The sequence below is a fragment of the Leptonotus elevatus genome, chromosome 5, assembly GCF_054856555.1.
Source record: "Leptonotus elevatus isolate MCC_2025b chromosome 5, RoL_Lele_1.0, whole genome shotgun sequence".
NCBI classification, from domain to species: domain Eukaryota; kingdom Metazoa; phylum Chordata; class Actinopteri; order Syngnathiformes; family Syngnathidae; genus Leptonotus; species Leptonotus elevatus.
In genome coordinates this window covers 15,748,132-15,760,970 of record NC_141243.1, presented here as the reverse complement: position 1 = coordinate 15,760,970, position 12,839 = coordinate 15,748,132, and the positions used below count along the sequence as shown (strand labels likewise).

The 12,839-nt window shown below is 40.7% G+C and overlaps 1 protein-coding gene across 2 annotated transcripts in view; it reads right to left on the bottom strand.

Moving 5' to 3' along the window:
* LOC147173912 (tetratricopeptide repeat protein 28-like) overlaps window positions 1-12,839 on the bottom strand; it is a 195,713-nt gene that overhangs the window by 137,449 nt on the left and 45,425 nt on the right. The window lies entirely within an intron of this gene.

Sequence of the window (12,839 nt, the reverse complement as noted above, 5' to 3'; positions counted from 1 at the left end):
TGGTCTAGCAGAGTAAAAGTCACCCGGATGTTTATGGTCCAGGTTAGGGACCGTTCACAATTTACATTTCCAGAGTAAACAATGTCAATGGTGAATTTGAGCCTCTGTAACATGCAACTTGTAGACGGTCCCCAACTTCGAGTTGCTATGAGCCGGCCGGCTGAATGAGTTGTTAACGGCCACTTTCATCCCCGCTTTCGGCTGTGGGCACAAATCTTTGGCGAGTCTTCCGTGGCTGTACTGCTTTTGGAGAAGTGCTTCTTTGCTACAGGGCATAATTCCACCTTTGGTGTCCGCCGTGGGACGCAAGAATTCCTCGTGAGTGGCTTTGTTGTCATTAGCGGCCATGTCCTATATGCGTCGCGATGATCACGTGACTGTCCAAAATGGCCGATACTGTACTTAATGCAAAAATATTCATAAAAAGTGCTATAAAATCATCATCGCTCAACATAACTCGACAATTTTTAACCACATCACAGAATAGCTGGTTAGTTTTTCATAAGTCTTGTATTCCTTTAAGACATACCCTTTGAAAATTAATGAATTATAAATTCTAGCTTGGAAATGCATTTACAGTGCTTGACAGATTGCTTCCACTACGAAACATGGCAGATGACTTGAATCCGTTTGCAAAGCCTTTACAACATAAAAATAATAAGTGTTCTACAGCAATGACACCCGCATTCCCTTTTGTGTCGTACATCACTGAAACAAATAACTTGCATGCGCATCCATTCACATCTTTAACAGCACTCTAATTTTAGTGATGCCGTGTCAGAATTTGGACAGGGTGTGTGTGTGTGTGTGTGTGTGTGCGTGCGTGCGTGCGTGCGTGCGTGTGTGTGTGTGTGTGTGTGTGAGTCTCGGAGCCTGGTTGCTGATTAAGTGTCTGGAGCCTTAGGGGGATAATGAGAGCCTATAATTAATGAGCCTGTGCATATCTCAGAGTCACAGGGTCCTATATCTGCAGAGCTACACGCACACATACATACATGTATACACAAACAAACACACGGCTCTGTGCACTGTAAGGATATCTCCCTGCACAGTGTTTTTTTTTCCAGCTGGGCTTGTGTCACTGCGGTTGCTCTCTCAGATCTATGTCCTCTAATAAGGATGGATGGGGTTAGATGTTAGAGAGTCCTGCTTTGAGAAGGTCATACGTAGCGACCACCCAACATGCCCCGGGCAAAGGCTGATGATAGGGGAGCTGAAAAGCATTTTAAATCTCATTTGGTACCGTGTCCACGAGGGATTCATCTGGAAAGCAGATTTCTGGCGGACAACAGTAAAGGCAAAACAATTGATCACTCATACAAGGGAAAACTCTGGCTGGTTTTAGCCGGAGGCTTTGTGACACTTTATGACATTCTCATAAACAGCTCAAAGAGAGTCGAGGCTTAGCAGGAAGTGTCAAGGGTAAGGCATTATCACACGTATTGTCTTGGCTGTTTATAGTAACATTGTGTCATCAGGATAAAAGTAATCAATTCATTTGTTTGAGAATGCAGAAATTGTCAAATGTGTCCGTGGGTCAGGCACAGACACTTACGGTATTTAGTAACTTCAGGTCAGTTTAAACGATAATGGTTAATTAAAACAGAGTAAAATGTTTCACGAAGAGGCAAAAATGTGAAAACATGATTTGCATACCGTACCAGTTCTACTCATGTGTGCACCAACTACTTGTCCTACAGGTCTTTTTTAGATTCTACCCAGCCTATATTTGAGGTGAGAACAAAACAGATACTGACAATGATGTCATTGCACACATTTTCAAATATAAAGAAAAAGTTATGATAGGAAAGATAAAAAAAATAAAACAAAAAGGCCCATTTGTCATATATGGAGCGCTGAGCACTTTCTAACCTCTATATATATATATATATATATATATATATATATATATATATATATATATATATATATATATATATATATATATATATATATATATTAGAGCAGTGAAACGATAAATCTTTTAAATCAGATTAATCACATTTTAGAATTTTAATTAATCATGATTAATCGCTTAATAAAAAAATTCCCGCCAAATTTGAAGAGCACCGGTTATGTGTTAATTATTTTGACATTTAAAGTTATGAGGACGTCTTCAACATTTTTGGATCCACTGCACACGCTCTTTCTCCTCTTTTTCTATTCAGTTAATTACTTGCATAATTTAAAATGGAAAAAAAAAATGACCCCGATATTTGAGGATTAACAAATATTCTAAATGTGATACGCAAACATTTATTAAATACTTTACCTTAATGCATGTAATTATCATCCGCTGTCACGCTAAAGGATAATCTATGGTAAAAATTAATAGTGCGATTAATCTGCGTTAATTCATGATTAATGCGATAATTTTTGGTGATTAATTAATCAGTTAACGCTTCAACTTTGACAGCACTCATATTATATATATATATATATATATATATTTGCACTTTTCTGTTCACTGCACAATAATGAAAATGCTTCTTTGCTTCTTTCGAGATAAGTTTAATCAAAAGATTCCTCAGAAGGAGTGATCAAGACATGATTATTTTCTCTTTATTCTCTTCATCCCATCCCCCAATTATTCAATTATACTAATGAAAAAGGGCTCGCTTATCCCCTCTAGTTACTCAGTAGGAGATTTGTGAGATGTTGTGCAAAGAAATGTTGCTTTCATGTGTTTAATAATCCAGTGGTCTTGGACATGCATGAAAAAATCCCTGCATATTGTTTAAATCAGGCCGGCGGTTAAATAGGTGCTGAGGTTTGACGTCTGCGGCAGCAACGACAGTCACAAACTAGAATACATGATCCTTAACATCCTGTGTGGTCCTCACCAGTGTGCACACTAAATATGGAGATGCAGCAGGACATTGTCTTCAAATGTGTTTGCGTCTATTCCCTTTAATGAAGATGAATATAAACGCACACTCACACTTAAAAGCACACAAACACATGCTGTGGTGTCATCCGCCCATTTACAATCATTCATTTAGAAAACCCCAAAACCAAAACTCATAGTGTGTGTGTTTTTTTAAAGACCTTCCTTTTCACCATCATCATCCAGTAGAAGTTGTCCTTGTGTCCCCCCCCCCCCCCCCCCCTCAAGTCATGTGTTAGCATTATACACCCACACACGTTTCCATATTCTCATTCATGTCACACACACCACAGCCTGGTAATCATAATAAGCACATTAAAAGCCTAAACGTATGACTGATGATGTCTCGGGAAGATAATTACTGCACAAATATTTAACTACAGTCAACCTTCTGTGGCTCATCCTTTTGTTCGGATAATTGTTAAATTACAAATATAAGATAGAGCCAGACCTCGTACTTTAGATTTTGTTTCGACAGAACACTCCTACGTGGAGATCAGCCTATAATACATTAATGCTTCAGGCTTATTATGCCAGTGACAGCTCTCACTGCTCTTACTGATCTAACCCCGTGCCAGCGTATCAAATGTAAATGAACCCTTTTAATGTGATAGGAAGACGAGTTATGCACAAAAAGACTCTATAATGAATCCATCCTTTCTCACTACAAGAAAGCAAAAGCCGAAAGTAATGATGGCGTAATGAGAACAGTGCACATATTGTAGCGGGGCACCCGCTGTTCCATCAGGTTACAGTAGTTTCTCGTCACTGCGGTGAAGGGATTAGGCCAGTCCACTCTAAATCACTCAGACTTTAGATCAAAGGGGTTAAAGTGGGATTTGGATTAATCCATCTTGGTAAAACAGGTGTTAATCACCTAAATTAGCCCTATAACACAGAAAGGCCTCTCTTTCAACTCAACATCTGACTTACGGGCTGGAAAATGATTGGCGCAATTAGGGGAAAGAAAATTAGTCCTCCCTCACACCGAAAGCTCGGGCTTTGCTCTCATGTATCAGCGGGACGACTTAATTTAGATGCAGCGAGTGTTTGGAGAGGGCTGAGTCAAACATCTGTGCTCCCTGCCTCCTTTGAAACAAGGGTTATGTAAAACTCCCTTTATGCTTGGCGATCCTTCATTAAGAGGTGACTTACAGGATATCCTCGGGCTACTGATACACATCACGTAGTTGATGTGGTAAAAAAAGGAAGTGGTAGGGGGCTTGACTCCACTCCCAAGGACAGGGACACTCCAGTCGCTTCTCATCACACTCATGAAGCCTCTCCGCCCCCGCCGGCTTGCTCCCTTGCTGTCAAGGCTCCCTTTCTTTGGTGGTTTGACTTTTCCACTTGCATCATCTTCATCCCACTCTGGCTCAGCCTCCTGTCAGAGCCCACCGCAAAACTTTTCATGAGTACTGGGACACAAACTCCACCACTGGGTGCACGACTTCATATCTGTGAGCAACAGATTCACTTTTGAAGATAGCTAGTTAGCATGGCTGGCTATGTGGGGAAGGGGAAGTCAAACCAAAAATGTCCTTTACAATAGCGTGTTCTATGCAGCGCCGCTAGTCTAAACACAGTATTCTGATTGCTGTTGTGTTTCTGGAATATGCTACTTGCTACTTGCTATATGCTACTTGCTATCGACTGAAAATGACATCACAACACAGTTGTTCAGGGACTGACTAATCACAGCTCACCTGTTTTCTGAGTTTCGTCACGTGATATTGGCCAGCTGAGCCATGATTGGTCGTTACCATAGCCCTGAGCGACTGTGAGGTCATTTTCAGTTGACAGCAAGTAGCAAAATGGCCGCCCCCTGAGATGGATAAAAACAGGTGGATTTTGCTGCTTAATTTGTCTTCTACAAACACAATAGTAATCCGATAGCCGTGTTTAGACTAGTGGAGCCCGCATAGAGCATTTAGTGTAAATAATGTTTGGGGTTGACTTCCCCTATAAGCAGTGGCTGATAAGAGACTTCCAACAGAGCTGCTGTCTGCCACCACAATCACCAGATTGGCCAGTAGACCTGCCCTGGTTCAAGTCTCCATGCAGTCTCAGGTTAGCCCTTGCCATCTGGCTGGCTCAGTAACAGCCCATCTCACTGCTGGACTCCTGAAGACAGGAAGACAACCCGAGAAAGTTCGGACACCACCAGGACGGGCAGGAAGAAATATGAGTGCGCAGCCAAGCGAGGAGACATGAGGAGTGACAGACAGACTAATGGCTGATGGAAAAAGTTCATGTGAGACGGATAGGACACCTCTTCCTTTCAGCTGCTACAACCAGCGTGACTCAATGACTGATGGATCCTTCTGTGTATGTATGTGTGTGTGTTTTGTGCACGCTCACAAAAAGGGGTACTGTAAGTGAGCATGTGTGCACGCATGATTACAATCTTCTCTCAAAGCGATCGTGACAGCTCACAGCCTGAATGAAAGCTTCATTTACCCACAAGTCAGCAGTAATTTGCAGAGCCACAGCAGGGCTTCCAGTCTGGATGACCATTTGGAAGGTCAATAGAAGACATTTCTTTAGCTAGCTGTGGAAGCATTTACAGTACTGTGACAATGAAGAAGTGAGACTGTCTTCATGCTAAAGCCATCTTTTGTATAAGGTGACATTTCGTAGAAATTTTAATTTGAGCGGAAATTGTGTGTGAATGCTGAAATGAACTGAGGACTGAGCTTAACAGAAAGAGCATACGATAGGAATCCCAGATACAATGTGGGCGTGACTTTGAAAGGCTTTTTGACCAATATGTAGAAGAGAAGTCAGCAATCTGATCAGAAGATCAACGCCTCTTCTGTACAAATACTGGCTGGCTGGGCTCTACTCAGCTATAGTGGTTTCAGTTGGCACTTAAAACTGCAGCCACGGAAAACTGAAAACCACACATTGAATGTGTCCGTTGGACAAAACACGTAAGGCAAGGAGACTGATTTTGTTGTGGGGGTTGTGGGCAGCAAGAAAATGAACATTTACGATACACATAATTAGCTACGACTATTTCGTGAGAAGTCACCGTCAACCGCCAAATGTCTTTTTTTTAATTTTATTTTTATTTTTTTTGCAACCTCCTTGGTCCTCGCTCCTCATGTGAGTGCTTCCCGCCAGAAATCCAATTGAGGAGATGAGGAGAACCAACCAATGTTTGGTGAAATAACCGGTACCACAAATGAATCATCCCTGTGTCTGAATTATTACTACCACAACAAGTCCACTTTGCTTTATGTTTTAAGTGGAATTAAATTAAAATCAAATATGATTTCCCTTTATAATTCCAATAGTGAGTGGGCTTCCCCAATCCTTCTTCACCAGCAACAGCAACATTGCTGTCATCTTCCGTCGACAGCAAGTGACAAAATGGCCGCCCCCTGTGATAGATAAAAACGACTGGATTTTGCTTCATTCCACAAATGTAATATTAATCAGAATTTCATGTTTCGACTAGTGAGGTCACATATAACATATTATTGTCAAGAAATGTTGAAGGTTGACTTCCACTTTCAAAATTGTCCATTTGCTGTCGACTGAAGATGAATAGGTAATGACCAATCATGGCTCATTTTGTTGGCCAAACTCAGAAAACATGTGGTCGTATCCCCTTTAACTGTCAAAGCACAGTCTGCATATAATATACCACATTTCCCCCAAAATGAAAGACCTTCACATGTCAGCTGGAGAAGGATAATTACCTGATAAACTTTTCTGATATTGTCTGACTAAATGCAAATATAAGTTTGAAGCCAGAGGGCAGCTGAGAGCAGCAAACATCAGCAATTTTGAGAGTAGGTTAGTCTCTTTGTGACCCTCATTCTTTCCAGACTATCAGTCTCTCCATCTCTGTCTCACAGTCACCTTCGTCCTCCCCACACTGGCCACGACTGTCCTTTATCCTCATTCTATTTCATGCCTCGTCCTTCCCTGGCTCGTTCCTCATCCATCACCACCCCACACCCTGCACGGAGCATCCCTCTTCCACTATCCATCCTGGTCAGATACAAATATAGCCTTCATTGGGGCTGCTGACACGCACTCCTCTGTGACTCATCACTTCATCGGACTCTGTTTGGCATTCATCACATCTGAGCGCCGCCATCAGCACCCGACCGAGGAACATCAGAGGAACGGTGACTTCAATCAACCATATTTTTTCCCCCCACTAACTGTGGCATGCCCCCTGTCACTTCACTTAATAAAAGAATTGCGCCAACTCTTGACTAAACACCATGCGATATTATGATGTATGTGGCGCTACTCAAAGTGACAACTGCTTTGGCGGATGGATTTAATCACCTCATCTGACAAGGCTAAAACATGATCAAGTGCGGCAAAAATTAATGGTGACCGTGAAGGTTTTCAAAGTTGTTCAAAATGAAAACAGCTCTGTGCTCTAACATGGGTTCAACTAAAGGTTCAGAATGCTTTCACTACGTACATGACATCCACATACAAGGACACATCAAGATTGCATTACAAGGGATTACCTGCCTAAGGATCAAAGATCTGGCTGAGACGTACTACATTCTTCCGGGAATTTGAAGCGTTTGCATTTATTGAAAGTCTAAATGTTGCTGTTCCAAAAGTTGGACAGCTGTTAAAAAATTGGAAGCGACTGAGGTTCCCAGAGAGGGACTGAAGCTGCACTGAGATATTAAAATAAATTTAAAAAAGGCATCAATGACTGCTGACACTTGAAAGCAAAACAGCTGCACATATTTCAACTTTAACATAGTTTAGACTCAGATTAGATTAGATTCGATTAGATTAGATTAGAAACCAAGTTTCCGCTGTAGTTTGATGATTCCATGTGGATGATAACCAAAATATTAGAAATAGCTCAAATCTGTAGCTGTACTTAAAACTGTGGTCAAACTTTTGAAGTTCCTGCGGCTGTAGTAGTAGTGTAAGGCATTTACTGTGTGGCTCTTTGGCGTATTTTTGGTCTTTAGTTATACCCGTCAAGGTGTGAATACAACAATTACGTATATTATACGTATATTTGTATCCTCTCATAACATCGGCAACTCATGTTGCATTGTTGTATTTTAAAAAGACCATGTTCTGCATTTCCCTCTTTATTAACCAAATAGCTTTCTTCAGGTGGGCTGATTTTTACACAGCTGGCACCGGTTTAATTCTGACTCAATGCTTTGCGAACAATAGTCATGTGATCAACTGTGTCCAGGGTGCAGTCTACAGGGTGGCCTAAAAGGATTGCAACACATATAGATATGGGCCGATATTAGATTCTTACGGTACGATAACCGTGAGCAGATATATTGTGATATCACTGTATTAAAATTACACCACTAAAATTACTTATTTTTTAAATATTTGTGTGAAATTAATTTAAAAAACACTTTTCCCCATTGAACAATCTATTTAATTTTTTAAACAAATCATAGAACAAGTTTCAATAAATAAATAAATTCTTCTTCTTTTTCTTCTTCTTCGTAGTGTCCCATCCCTGTTGAGCTATTTATAGAACCGAGCCATAGGCTACTCATGTTGTGCATGGGGCTAACTAGTACCCGTTTTTTAAAGGACTGTGCATATTAGTGAGACCAAAACGCATCAGTGTTTGCGGTGCATTTTGCTGCCTCCCTCCATAAATGTCTGCTCACTGAGAAACAAAAAGTTAATTGGAGGCTTAAAAAGAAAAAGAAGAGAAGAGCTCTTTTACCGATGAAAAAGAAAAGAAGAGCTCTTTTACCGATGACAGTCAGTTTTAGCGGTAGTATTATCTAATTCTTCTTGATTATTCGAAAAGAAGGGATAACAAAAGGAACCGTCAATAGCTTTTTCTGAAAATAGCTCGGGTAACTGAGCAGAGGATTTTTTGAGTGGAAACCAGGTCATTTAAATCGTAAAAGAAGTTCAATTTCAATTGTTACCCCCGCCAAAACTCTAATTGACAGATGGGTCGATAAGTTCAGGTACAAAGGAAGTGTTCAAAAGCTGGGCTCTAAAGTTGAAGTTGAAAGGGTCCAAATTGGATGACGTTTGAGCGTTAGGGTGGCGCGGAATGTTGATTCTGTCAGGGACTCTGTCGCTCACCCCCCAAAGAAGTCGATTCGGAGGTGTAGCCAGGGGCTAAACATTCCCGGAGAATCACTAAGGCAGATTTCAAGCATAGACCCAAAGTTGCATCCTACACTCTAAAAACAGCCGAGTCAAAAATAACCCAAATTGGTTCAAGAATGGAACTTTTTGAGTTATTTAACCCAAAATGTTTGGCCAAATGAATGACCCACAAAACAAACCCCCAAAATGGGCTGCCTTGTGGGTTATTTATTTTACCCAACTTCTTTTTTTTTTTTGATAAAAAAAAATTGGGTCAAATAAAATTAATGACTAACAAAGCCATCCAGTTTTTGGGGTTAATTGAGTAACCCAATTGAATTTCCCTGTGGGCATGTGAAGCCCTTTGAGACTCTTGTGTGATCAAGGGCTATCTAAATAAACTTGACTTGACTTAAAATTGGGTCCAAAATTATCCCAACCCACTTTTTGAGCTAAAGGTAAGGTCAAATTAAATTAATAACCCACAAAGCAACCCACTATTTTGGGGTTGTTTGGGATTTTTTACCCAAAAAGTTGGGTCGGTACACACTACTACACCCCCCCCCCCCTTTTTATACCTAATTTAGGGTTATTTTTTACCCAACTTTTTTCACCTTATACTAAAACTGATGGAACATAAATAACCCAATTTGGGTAAAAAAAAAAAATGGATGACCTGTGAACTTGAGATGTTTTGACCAAACTTTCTGTTGGTCTGTCTTTCTGTTTATACCAAACAACTCCATTTTTTATTTCCAAAACAACCAAAAATTGGGTCAAATTGACCCAAGTCAGTTGGTCGGTCCAATTTTTGAACCAACTGTTCTTTAAAATGTAACAAATTTCAGTTTCAACAGAAGATAGACAAAAAGGAAGGAGTGTGCCTGTGTTATTGAAAATTTCACATGCCACATCCAGGAATGTTTCAGGCACCAAGGTGGACTTTTGGAGCACATTTTAGACCACATGGACTAGATCAAATTTTCAGGACTGAATGGTTATCAAATCAAACTAATTTGTGTAAAGCAGTTCCATCGTCCGTTATAGAATGTTGGCAAGCACATACATATATTGGCTGCAATCATTTTGGGTCACCCTGTACCTTTGCATGTGAATAAATGCTACATTGCACCAAAGCGCCAGGACCAGCTGTGTCGTGTTGCTTGAAGGTTTCTTATGCAAGATTTCATGTGAAGTTGCCATTGTGAAAACATGTTGAAAACTGTCAACATCTGCGTGACAGTTGAGTGTCTTTTAAACTTTAATTACCTCATCTGTTTTAGGCGAAATGAGGAGTTCAAAGTTGACAGGAAAAAATGATCGCATGAAAAGTGTTTTCCATCGATGCGAAGAAGTGATTCTTCATCTTTCCCTTCAGGGTAAACACGCCTCGGATAAAAGGGCAAAATGCTGACGTAATATTCATGAAAGGCAATCGTGGGAGATTCTGTGATCTCACACAGTGTCCTAACTGCAACGCCCCGCACCCCAGATCCTCTTGGAGGGGATGGGCATCCGTCAAAATTATCCCAGAGGAGCGCAACAGATGTGAAGATGCTATGTGGGAATCAATCATCCATTGTCTTTCATTACGCTTTGTGCTCTGTGTGTGTGTGTGGTCTGTGTGGCGATAAGAAAGATGACGATGATGATGTTATACTTTGTAAGCGATACACTCATCATCCATCACATTAGATGCGCGTCAAGTTTATAATAAAAGAACTGTATCAGAAATATTGCTCTTGAACCTGTCTGTATTCATTTAACAATCTGTTGATTACTGTGGCGACAGTTTGCAGTGAAGCCTTTAGCATGGTTGACCCTTTTTAGGAGCTTGAAATACCTCACAGTGTGACGCAGTGCAGTACCACAAAATCAATGATTAACTAATTGCTACATTTATATCTCTCAGACAGTGTCAATGTGAACAAAATACTGTATTGGATTCGTGCAGGTCTGCCCATTGTGGCCTAGTGAGTGAATGCTGAGCATGCGGTAGCACCTAAAAGGGGGGAAAATGATTGTGTGAAGTAGGTGTCTGATTTCAATGCCACAGTGGATCACACATAAGTAGGCTGCATTAGTAGAGGATTATGCACTCATTAACATCCCAAATTAATTTAATAACACTTGGGAAGAAAATCGAATACTAAGATAAAACTGCTGTCACAGCTTGAATAGAAAGGTGCGACATTCATTTACACCCTCCACTTAGCAAAAACGCTTCACAACCATGATGCTTGAGGCAAAATCACGACGGGAAAACGGCATCTCCACAAGAAGTCGATCTTGGGATGAAAAAGGGGGTTTTCTCATCAGCTGTATTCATGTATTTCTGCTTAGTGGCTTAAGCAGAAAACCTTGAAATGGAAAGAAACGTGACTTGCCTGGAGCTAAAGAAAGACAAAGACAAAGGCCAAGCATGACGCATTGTGAAGATACAAAACTGCTGCGAGAGTTACCGTAAGACTTGGCGGATCTGGACCCATCAACCGGCACTGAAGCATAAACTGCTGCATCTGGTCGTGAGATTTTAAGAAGTGATCTCAAAATGTTTTGGGTTCCAGTAGGATTTGTATCATCCTGTACACGGGCAAACTAACGCTTTGACACAAAGGCAAGTTGAACGAAATGTTTATTGCTGAAGTAGTTTTCATTTGTGTGTAACTTAAAAAAAAAATACTTCATGACTGCATAGCTGTTAGTACTCTAGTTCTCAAGATTGGTCTTAGTCTAGGGACCAGTGTCAAGACCACTTTTTAAGGGTCTCTGTCTCGTCTCAGAATCAAAGGCATTTTTACTTAAACATTTTTTATCAAGACCGGTCGATACCAGACCAGTACTACTGTGATCAGTGAGAAACGCAAAATGCTGGCGCTGTGCTGCCTTCCTGGTGTTGCCTGGAGTGCCATAATGCCCCCCATTATTTCAGATTTGTTTTATTGTATGAGTTCAATTCAGTTTTTTTGTCGCAAATGTAATGACAAAAAATATAACCGTTTTTTTTGTGTGCGTGTGATTTTTCTTTGATATAAACAGGCTTTTTCTTGTCTCTGTCTCGACCTCCAAAAGTCTTGGTCTTGTCTCAATACCCTCTACTCTTGCCTTGCAAGTGTACCTAATGACATGTCCCATCATCGTATATGTAGCATGAAATCGGTAACGTGATTGGCATGCCATTATCACCTACAATGTCCACGTGCCAGAGGTGGAGATGCACTTGAGGCTTCTTACTATGCAGATCCACACTTTCCTAAAGAGGATAACTGGCTTGGTGGCACTATCAGCCCATCCAGATGGCATACAGGGCAGCTTTGACAGTCCAGAACAGGCTCCCCAGCTGCGGTGTCACCCCCTCAAATCTCCATGACCTACATCTGCTTCGCCTAACCAAAGAGGAGAGCAGAAGAAGGAAGTGGACACCTTCCTGTTTCACGTTTCATACACTGTGAGTAGTTCTGAAGTTTTACTCCTTTTGGTTTGTGGTCCATGAAGACCATCCCTCTCGGAAATACAGTAGGCTATTGTGCTGTTAGTATTCAATAGGGCCTGGACATGCTCCTAAAATCCCGATAAGCTAATCGTGCCAACGTCAGCAAACGAATTCCAGTTGGATTTGTAACTTAATATGATGTAATTCTGGGGTCATAAAAAAAAAGAAGAAATTTTTCCCATAAAATAAATCAAACTTGACCTAAATAGTAAATGGAGAAGAACCTTATAGCACTTATTATACACCATATGGTGTCCAAAGTGTTTAACAAAGTCCGAAAACTTATATCAGCAGACTACAGAATAGTTGTTTTATGTTTCAAATGGCTTCTCTTAAGAACAATTTTGCGTTACATGGTGGCCAACGGTAGAATCTGGATCG